General features: G+C 41.1%; 1 pseudogene; it reads right to left on the bottom strand.

The window, feature by feature from the left end:
• Positions 1 to 1,105: 1,105 nt before the first annotated feature.
• Positions 1,106 to 9,377, bottom strand: part of LOC146654921 (polypeptide N-acetylgalactosaminyltransferase 17-like) — a 29,627-nt pseudogene continuing 21,355 nt past the window's right edge.

Genomic DNA, 9,377 nt, shown 5'->3' with positions numbered 1-9,377 from the left:
ATTTGACAACTGTGAGTTCTCTGCTCTGACATTAAACCATAACCTCTTTCATTAAGTGCTCACAGGGAGCTGCAGGACACTGCTGGTCAGAACAATGCAAACTATGATACAATAATGTCAATGAATTACATTCATTTTCTAGATTTTTTGTCATCCTTTAAAAATAGCTCCATTTTTTTACATGCTAAAATCTACAAATTATACAAATTTCCATCCCCATAAATACAACCTTATCTAAGTAACGCAGTGAGTTTATTTGATCAGTTTGTCCTTGTTAGCATTTACTGCTGGCTTACATTTAGCAGGACTTTAACCAACATATGGTAATCCTATTTCACGCCAGAGAACGATGAGCAGTCTCTTCGTTAAGAGTCTGATCAGCATTCAGTGTTATGTTAGCATGCAGGCTCTGTCCCTCAGAGCCGCCTCACTCCTCTCTCCCCCTCTCTGCTAGAAACAGGCCCTTGTGCTCCCAGCAGTCTCCTCCTGTTTTATTTACATCTTAAGCATTTAAGCTGATGCTTCATCCAGAGCAGTTTAGCGAGAGTAAGCAGTAGGAGGTCAGTGTCTGATTCAAGGACACTATTTACAGGACATATGGTTGCTTCAGGATTGAACCCATAACTTGTCATTTATAGAACAGTCCCTTTAATGTTCGGCCACCTGGCTGCTTTATTTGTGGCTGGGTAATATTGTGTAGAAGCGCTTTTATAAAAAATGTGATGAAAGTACTCTTAAGTCGAGTTGGTGTAAGTTACAGCAGATGCCATGCAGCTGGAAGCTGAGGGTGAAATCTCTTTTGAAGTAGTCTATTTTGGGGGATGATTTTGAGGACTAATCTCACAGCATGCCGAAAATATTTTGACCACAACCATGAAAATGGATGGAGCAGTTAAAAGGAGAGCAGGCCAGCATGGTAGCTCATCTTTGCTGTCTCTACCTTATTTATAGTCCAGAAAAGCAAAATAAAGCATGAGTTTAGCAGCAAAAAATTACAAACAAGCTTGAAAATAAAATTAAACTGAAAAAAATAAGCATACTAATTAAAGTATGACAAATTTAAAGACTGCAGATGTATCCTAAAACACAGTAACAAAGCACAACCCAGGAAACCAGTTGTTTATTGGAAGACAATCTTGGGAGCAAAAATCCAGCTGATCACACTTATGCAATTTAATATATGACATCATATACATCTCAGTACGTTAATAATTTCAGCCTTTAAGGCCTCCTGCATTTCCACTATTGGTACTTTTGTGCATTCCTGATTCAATCCTCCTCTCTCGTTCATGTTCCAACCCTTTGTCCAAAAAAGTGCTTCCTATGTTTGACTAGGTTTTCAGTAGTTATGGCACACAGCAGTTAACCAAATAAATTAACTTAGCGCAAAGAAACTTTGTACCCAACTGCTTACAGTACTTCATGCTACGAGATATATTGCATCTGATGCTACAGAATGCTTGGTGGAAAAATAGCAATAAAAGTCAGAATCCATAAAACATAGAAGTGAGATTTAGCCCAGAGTCCTTGTTGGGGTGATTTGAAAAAAAAAGTACACCAAGTAATATTTTTAGCATATTTTTCTTCAAATTATAAATATTTACAAGGATTTGAATTTTCTGAAAAACATAAGAATCACTTTTCAGGCATTTTTGCTAAACTGTGTAAAATTTTCTCCTGTCACGAGTAGCCATTCCTTAATTTCTAAGTACCATAGACCAGCGGTCCCCAACCCCCGAGCCATGCACTGGTACCGGTCCGTGAGTCGTTTGGTACCGGGCCGCGAGTGTTGAGGTTCAGGTGTGCAATTTATGGTTTACCGGGGGTTTTTTTCTTCGTTTTATCGTTCATATTTATTGTTTTTATCGTTACCTCAGTTCCCCTGTGTCTTTTCCCGTGTGTTATGAACACATTTTAGTTATTTAGGGCCGGTCCGTGGCACAAAATGAATGAAATATTGCAGAAAGACTGATGGAAGATGGAAACTTTTTTTCCCCTTCACATAAGAAAGAACACGCTTTTGGTCGATTAAATGTCTACTAAAACTTAAACACTGTAAAGAAGTGGCACACAGGAATTATGGCAACATCACATTGAAAGTTTGTAAAATTCATATAGAGAAATGGTCCTCATGCTAAACTTTCACCACGTTGAATGTCCATGTTTTTAAAAAAAAACTAACAAAAACAAAAAAACATCAATTGTTTCCAAACCACCTCATCACTCGTCTCCTTAAAGCCATCTATTTTTGAGTCTTATTTCAAAAGCTAAGGAGCCCCCGCATCATTGATTGTCCACTGGCCAAGGTAACGTCAGGTGACAGCTCTTGGAAATAGCCTTTGTAATTGGTCCCAATGAAACTGGCCAGGCGATCACTGCTTCATAGTGTTCTTGATGGTCCACCTCTGCCCCGAGCAGGGCTGCAGGACCAGCAGGTGGCCGGAGTAAACATTAGCCGGCACCACCTCCAGACAGCGTCCAGTAGCCCGATTTATGATCGATTCGTTCTGCAAGGCAGAAGGAGATACAATACTTTGGTTTTAACAGATTTCACAGATGGTCTGTGAACAATGCGTGATGGTGACAGAACAGTATGTAACCAGACCGGGCCTTATGTGAACTGTTGCAACCTCTTTCTTAAACAAATGGCACTAACTTTTTACCTTACATCTATATAAAATAAGTAAGGTCTCCCTATTTCCCTAAGACTTCTACGTCTGCAGGACTCTTCACTGCTTGTCCTGCTGTGTGACAAAGAATCGATGTGGCAGAAGGTCTGCAGCATCACTGTTCAAGCTCTCCTCTTCCCGTGCTACAGGCTGTAACTCTTTAGTTTTTAAAGGTTACCCAAACAGAACTAAAAGACCAACAGAAAATTGACTTACAAAAGGTTTTTCACATTAAAAGAAAAAGAGAATCAATGCCAAAGTAAAAGGTATATTGAGTCGCTTGTTACCCTTTAAGCAGTCTGGGTTTAGTTGTCTTAAGAGGACCCCTTATTTTCTAGCATAAATATAATTTTACAACAGTTATTGTTCATATTAATCATAGCCAAAGTCTCAATTTATGTGCAAATAATCCCCGTTAACCAGACTGCTTTGATTTCAGTAATAGCAGAGATGATATCCTAATATAGTCATCACAAACAGACAGATCTATCTGTGAAGTCCTACTGGCCCCGGTGTTAAAACCTTCTGTTTGTGAGGGTTTTAACACAAAGAAAGGTGGCTTCAACGGAGGTATTCGGAATATAAAGGCGGTTCTGTCAGATAAAGCATGAACTACGGGGCTGCAGCAATGCTGAGTATGAGAGAAATGAAGATTCATGCAAAGCTACTCTCATATTAGAGTCCAAGAGAAAAAAGAATGGACCCAGACATGAGCTCAATAGGTCCCTTTTAAAATCTGACATATAGATACTTTTCCTCTCAACTCTATGCCAGTAAATTTTAGTTTCTCTTATAAACACTCAGTTATATCATTGAAAAAGAGATTTCTTTACACTTCTGACCTGAGAGAAATGCCATGTCTTCTGTTTCACGTTGGTCACCTTTTCACAATTGAGGAGCTGAGGAAAGTTGCTCATCTGATCGTACACCACACAACGAGTGTCCTCACCAGTGCTGCCTAGGGGTCCCAGAAACAGCTGACCTTCTTTAGTGTAGCGTCCTAACTAAGAGGAAAACAGATACGTCACACATACAGTAAACGGAAAGTTACTGAACTGGCTGAGTGAATACTCTTCTCTTTATTAGCTAACGATGAAATAAGTATGTGATGATGTACAAGTTGAAGGTAACCTGGCAGGAATTTTCCTTGATTATGCAAGCTGTTGGGTTTTTTTTTTGCTGCTTTGAACAAGAGGATGGTGTTGTTCCCAATACTGCTGAGAGGCAAAACATGTCTTTGTTCTTCACTGAGTGCTAAACACAAAGATTTTCCTGTACATCACTGCTAATCACAGTGTTGTTTCAGCAGAGTTCTAACCCACATATAGCCCTAACATTTTATATACACCAAATTCTGCAGTTTTCTCAACTTGACAGAAAGAAAAAGCAGAAGTGAGTCAGATTCTTCCCGCTCTGTTTTCTAACCTTTGTGTCTTTCACTTCAGCTTTTTCGTTCAGATTAATAGTAATTTCCACTTTAGCAGTGCAGATAAAACAGTTCCTTTGGTTGCATCTAGCTCTGAGGCTTTGAGTGTGCTGACGATAAAGACTGATTGGGAAATTGTTTATATCGCATTCTGTTCCTAACAAAGCATGAATAGTGGTTGCAATGCCTTGCAAAAGATATAAAGATAAAGCTTTCCATCAACCACCCAGTCAGCCCAGTTTGGGTCTTTTTGCAGAGTAACTGCATCCTGTTTGCAGTACATCATACAAAAGTTAGGTGATTTAACAGCGTTTGGACTCAAAATCTTAAAAAATCCCACTTGTGGTCCCTAGATGTCACTGCTTCTTCTTAAGAACAGAGTATTTATTAAAATGTTTTTCTAGTATCTTTGACCACTACAAGTTACATTCATCTTTTCACAGATATTCATATCGCACTTTATTTTATGCACTTATGTGCTTTATCTGTTTTGCATACACACCTACAGCCAGTCACCATTTAACCTAACGTGCATGTCATCGGACTGTGGGAGGAAGCCGGACTACCTGGAGAGAACCCACGCTAAGACACCATGGGGTCGCTTTTATCTCCGTGGAAGTGCAAGTGTGAAAAACTGGTGGTCTAATAAAAACTGAAGACTTTTTGTTCCATCAAAAGGATAACTTTAAAAAATGCAACTGAAGCATGTCTTGTGAAGAAAGTGTGATGCGGCTGTTCGATTTGTATTGTTGATTGTCATTTATGCTTAGAAATATTTACTTATATATGCTTAGAGTTTTGTAATTAATTGTAGATTGGTAGAGGTTTTGATCCTTGATAGTCTGCAAACTGTGTGTGTATTAGACAGCACTTTGGGAGCATGAGAGGTCATACCGTGTTTTATTGTTTTATGGTAGGATTAACGTAGTTGCGTCTGTTCTAGTCTAGTCTTTGTTTAGATGAACTGCAGGACTTCCTCACCGTGTTATCTAGGATGAACCATCTAGGGTGAGGGGGAGGCTACCCTCTTCCTGACCAAGGATGTTTGACCCTTTGATCAGCAGTCCACACACACACACACACACACACAGACACACACACACACACACACACACACACACACACACACACACACACACACGCACGCAGTAAGGATGGGCGGACATGTCTCAGCCTCCACCACTCTCAGCACTGGAGCCCCCCAGGGGTGTGTTCTGAGCCCCCTGCTGTACTCTTTGTACACATATGACTGTGTGGCCACTACCAGCTCCACCACCATCATCAAGTTTGCTGACGACACCGTCGTGGTGGGCCTGATCTCTGATAACAACGAGACGGCCTACCTGAAGGAGATTAGGAATCTGGAGAACTGGTGCCAGAGGAACAACCTCCTTCTAAACGTCAGTAAGACAAAGGAGCTGATAGTGGACTTCAGCACTAAGCAGGAGAGGAACTACCAGACCCCCGTCATCAACGAGTGCCCAGTGGAGAGAGTGGACAGCTTCAAATACCTCGGAGTTCACATCACGCAGGACCTGTCATGGTCCTGTCACATCAACACCGTGGTGAAAAAGGCCCGTCAGCGTCTCTACCACCTCAGACGCTTGAGAGACTTCCAACTGCCCTCCAAAGTGCTCAGGAACTTTTACTCGTGCACCATAGAGAGCATCCTGGCGGGAAACATCTTAACCTGGTTCGGGAACAGCACCATGCAGGACAGACGAGCTCTACAGAGGGTTGTGCGGTCAGCTGAGCGCACCATCCGCTCCGAGCTCCCTGACCTGCACTCAATCTACAGCAGGCGGTGCTGGACCAAGGCCAGGAAGATCGTGAAGGACCTCAGCCATCCCAACAACAGACTGTTCTCTCTGTTGAGGTCAGGAAAGCGATTCCGCTCCCTGAAGACCAACACAGAGAGACTGAGGAGGAGCTTCTTCCCGCAGGCGATACGGTCTCTCAATCACACCACCACACAGTACTGACCCACACATACAGTTCTTACACACACACTGGACTTTCTGGACTTTGTTTTTGCACAACACTGGTCACTATATTCTTCATTTCCGGTTAATACTTGTACAGCTGCTGTTATTGTGTATATATTTATTTATATTTAGATTTCTTCATACATTCTTATATAGTTCTATACTGTGTATTGGTGTATTTTGTTGTACAGTTATTTTATTTTCAACTTTAATTTATATATTTTATCTTATTCTTCCCAGTTAAATTTACCCTTCATTCTAATTTGTGTTGTACAGTTATTTCATTTTTAACCTTAATTTATATTTTATTCCTTCCTAGTTAAATTTACCCCTTTTTAATTTTTCATATTTATTTCCTACCTTATTCATAGCCTTTCCTTTTTTGTTTTCTTTAGGTCACGAGCAGTTGTCCAAGCATTTCACTACATATCGTACTGTGTATGACTGTGTATGTGACAAATAAAATTTGAATTTGAATTTATTACTCTTTGTGTGTATGTAGACGTCATATGTTAACGAACTTATGCATATTCATGTAACCTCAATAAAAGGACAGTGGTACGGGAGGACGGACGAGAGCAACTGGGGCCAAGCGAAGGAACGGCGATTGTCCGGTTCTCTCCCGTGCACGAGTAACATGAAGCTTGCCTACTTCGTGTCTTGCTTTGCAGTGTAATTATATTGCCTTTAACGTTCCAGCGGATGGGTTCAAGCTACAAACCTATCAGCGGCACTCATTTTTCCAGAATTGAATTGAAATTTTAGCTCCTTTAGCATTTTACCACTGAAGCCTTGACTTTCTGCCTAAAGCACCTGTTTACCACTGTGAGCTAAAAAGAGAGGCCCTTAGGGCTGAAGGGATGAAGAGCTGACACTGGCTGACTCAGGGCTTCAACACAAAAAGTGCAAGACACAATTTTATTCTGACAGCAGAACTCGCTCCTTGGAGGATTTCAGCTGAGCCTGTGATTGAGACACAGCTGCAAATCACATCACCGGAGAAGCTCACTGTATGTTTTCATGAGAAAGCAAAGCAACTGGAAAAAGATGGAGTATACTCTTTAGTATGGTGGTGAGGAAGAGTGTTGTACCTGAGGACCCCACCCATGGCATGGGTGCAGGGTGGCTGTGTGGTTCTCCTTCACACCCTGATCCATACACAGGTGGCTTGCTTTAGAATTGCGGACCTTAAATACACAAAAAAAAAGAGTCAGACTTAATTCATAAAATATGAATATTCCCCAAAATAATTACCGATTAAAAATGTATAAAGGCTAAAAACAAGGATGTGTCAGTGTGGATCAGACAAAGTTCTAAATCTCATTTATTTTCTATTAACAGCTGAGAAGATGTGGATGTACATGCTGTCTGAGTCCCTGCTTTCTTGTTATATTTTGGTCTGTGGAGGAGATACAAGTTTCTTAGGACTTTGTGTAAGTATCATTTATTTAATTTCAGTGGTTTAATTTGTACATCAGATCTTACATCTACAAACTTACTTTTTCCTGTGTCTTTGTCCTTCATGGCTCACCTCACCGTAGAACAGCGTATCGTTGTACCTCCTCATCTCTGGGTAAACGTTGTCTAGGTACCAGTGAAAGCTCTTACATTGCAGACTCTTCCTCAGTGCAACCCTCTGTGATATGTCTCCGTAATCAATACCGTGGTTCTGCAAGAGCAAAGGAAGTTATTATGCCTAAAGTCTCTACATAAATTGTGGAACCAAAAGAAAAACTGTTTGGCTCTGAACATGGACATCTGATAGTCACAAACAGACAAGCATGACTGACAGCATCCTCTCTAAGAGAGGTCTTGGTGCAGAAAAATGCCGTTCTCACCTCCATGGGGATGTTCCAGGCCAGGTAGACATTGGACTTGTACTCATCCATCCAGACCTCTGCCACACGCAGGGCATTAAGGCGTGTGTGGAAAGCTATGTTACTGTGGTAAGGTTTCTTCATTCGTGCAATATGAGCCACTCTGGAGCAAGGCAGCACCTCCATACTGCCTCCACACAGCCACACCTGTGGGTAGTAGGAGTATGAATTAAAGCTCACAATAATATACTGCTGGCTGCTGGGCAGCAGGAAATATAAATAGGCAGATGCACAGTCGCCGCGATGTCCTGATTTATAAAGTCAATTACAGCTAACAGCTGGAGCATAGAGCACCTGGAAGGACGTGTTTTCTTTGTGCTGGAACTAATGAAAGCTAAATCTGTACATTTAGAAGTCCTTCTCGGTTTTTCTTCTTGTTTTCTGTTATATAAAAAATATCTAATTGTTGCTTTTATTCATTTTTTTCTAGCCAACCTTAAGGGGCATCAAGAGGAGCTGAGGTTTTCGGCACTTCAGCACTGGGTTAACTTTTAAGCTCCAACTGTGAGTATACATACATAAATGCATGTTTTTTTACTTATATTGTTTGCTGTGACAACGTATCATCCAGAGCACTCTCCCAGTCAGCGAATACACCATGATGATTCCAGGCATGTCATTAAAGATCAACAAGAAGAGACGGTCAGAAGCACAAGTCATGCTTGAAGATGTGGCCAAAACATCTTCTACAGTTCACCATGCTATTTCCCAGCTTTGATGTAGGACAGCGGGCCAGAACAATAAGACATGAATGCTAGCATAGCCCCAAGAGCTACACAACAACAGAATAAAAAAAGAAGCATAAAAGCAAGCAGTTTACACAATCATAAAAGCATAAGACAACAAGTGAGTTTTGAGTTGGGACTTAAAGAGAGAGATGGAAGAGATATTTCTTAAATCAGGAGGTAGGGAATTCCAGAGTCGTGGAGCAGAGCAGCTGAAAGCCCTGCTCCCCATGGTGGCAAGACGGGGGGAAGGGACGGAGAGAGAAAGGGAAGAAGAAGATCTAAGACATCGAGATGGGGCAGTGATCTGAACCAGATCAGAGAGATATGGAGGAGAGAGATGATGAATAGCCTTAAATGTGTACAAGAGTATTTCTTCTTCCTGACCAAGATTCGTTCCTTTTGTTGCTTCTCATTAACAGAGGTCAAAGAAAGTATAATGATAAAGTGGAGAACTACTGGACATCATTCATTTTTGGTGCTAAAGGTTTAAGAATTAACTGCAGCAGAAGAGCTTCACCTGCTTGTGAAGTGGTTTAGAAAAGAAACCTCAGAGCATGAAGGTTGAATCAATTATCTCCTCATACAAACCACCCAGCAGCTGAGCTGAAAATGATATCAGAATGGCTAGAACAATGTTATGGTGCATCTAGAGCTACTGAAACAGCTCTTAATGCAAAACTTTAAAAAAGAGC

The sequence above is a fragment of the Rhamphochromis longiceps genome, linkage group LG14 (genome assembly GCF_057381845.1).
Source record: "Rhamphochromis longiceps isolate RC_006_pf linkage group LG14, R_longiceps_female_GT1.1, whole genome shotgun sequence".
Classification (NCBI taxonomy): domain Eukaryota; kingdom Metazoa; phylum Chordata; class Actinopteri; order Cichliformes; family Cichlidae; genus Rhamphochromis; species Rhamphochromis longiceps.
Note: the sequence above shows the minus strand (reverse complement) of the source record. Positions and strands in the feature narration are given on the sequence as shown.